Source organism: Artemia franciscana, chromosome 3, assembly GCF_032884065.1.
Source record: "Artemia franciscana chromosome 3, ASM3288406v1, whole genome shotgun sequence".
Taxonomy (NCBI): Eukaryota; Metazoa; Arthropoda; class Branchiopoda; order Anostraca; family Artemiidae; genus Artemia; species Artemia franciscana.
In genome coordinates this window covers 45,296,043-45,296,731 of record NC_088865.1, presented here as the reverse complement: position 1 = coordinate 45,296,731, position 689 = coordinate 45,296,043, and the positions used below count along the sequence as shown (strand labels likewise).

General features: G+C 31.5%; 1 long non-coding RNA gene across 1 annotated transcript in view; it reads right to left on the bottom strand.

Moving 5' to 3' along the window:
• LOC136024651 (uncharacterized) overlaps positions 1–169 on the bottom strand; it is a 3,132-nt gene extending 2,963 nt beyond the window's left edge. The window contains exon 1 of the long non-coding RNA XR_010616875.1: positions 35–169. This is a non-coding gene — a long non-coding RNA (uncharacterized LOC136024651). The remainder of the gene's footprint in view (positions 1–34) is intronic.
• Positions 170–689: the final 520 nt, after the last annotated feature.

The following is a 689-nucleotide window of genomic DNA, read 5'->3' as shown; positions in this document are numbered from 1 at the left end:
GAAAACTTATCAAAAATCAGTACAATGCACTTACATATTTGGTGTAGTGATTTTCTTCGATTTTCCGTGGAATTAGCTTTGAAAAGAAAACTACAACGAGGATCAAGTTTCACACTACGTTAGGATTTTCATTGTGAAAGTCTTAAACATCTATGGATCATGCGTCTTAAAATCAAAACTAATGTTTATTTGCGTCATAAGTTACCAGTATCTTTGCTTATAAAGTAATTAATAAAATTCTAGAACCAAGCATCAATACAACAGTAACTGTAAAATCCAATAGCTTTATAGGAAAAAGAAAATTTATAAAAATAGGGAAAAGAAATTAAACAGTAATTTGACGGTAGACACATTCATATAATTATGGTAATATTCATATGGCAATCATAGCATCTGTCAATTGTATAGATTAGTATAGCCTCTTGGGTCCAAAACTGTAAAGGTGAGGGAAAAAAGAGAGCATTTTACAGTTGGCACGTTTCCAAAAGAAGTTCATGATAATTTTTGCATAGCAATCTTAATACGGGTCAATTACGTAACATGGAATGCCTTTTGGAGCGACAAAATTAATAATCAAACAGTCAAACAGAACTGTAGTGAGGAGCGACCCGGCTCAATATTAACCAAAAGTCTAAAAAATGGAATTTTGGTACCAATAGCTATATCAAAAGAATCGCTGATTTTAAATA